At 61.5% G+C, this 358-nt stretch overlaps 1 pseudogene; it reads right to left on the bottom strand.

The window, feature by feature from the left end:
- Positions 1-217: 217 nt before the first annotated feature.
- The window catches only part of LOC104271842, a 475-nt pseudogene continuing 334 nt past the window's right edge, over positions 218-358 (bottom strand).

A 358-nucleotide genomic window follows, 5' to 3' on the forward strand; every position in this document is an offset into this window, starting at 1 on the left:
TCCTGCCCCACCATCATGTGCGGTCCCGGTGGTGCAGATCAACTTCTGAACCACACCGTCCCACCACGCCAGTGTGTGCCTCGACAAGAGGGTGAGCTGACACAAGCTATAACTTTTGTGCCACCCGGTGAAAACGAGCATGTCCCCCTGTTGGGGTGGAAGGCAGAGGTGGGAGAAGAGGGCGGCAGGTCTCAAGGCTGCACCCAACACCCCACACCTCCAGCCTTGCTCCCCACGTTGCGACTCCCGACAGCCTGTGGCAACCCTGCCACAGGAGCCGACAGCACACTGCCAGCCAACAACAGCCCTAGTGTGTCTCCTCCGGTGCCACCTCGCCCAGGTGTCCTGGTCTACAAGA

This window comes from Apaloderma vittatum, unplaced genomic scaffold, assembly GCF_000703405.1.
Source record: "Apaloderma vittatum isolate BGI_N311 unplaced genomic scaffold, ASM70340v1 scaffold11403, whole genome shotgun sequence".
NCBI classification, from domain to species: domain Eukaryota; kingdom Metazoa; phylum Chordata; class Aves; order Trogoniformes; family Trogonidae; genus Apaloderma; species Apaloderma vittatum.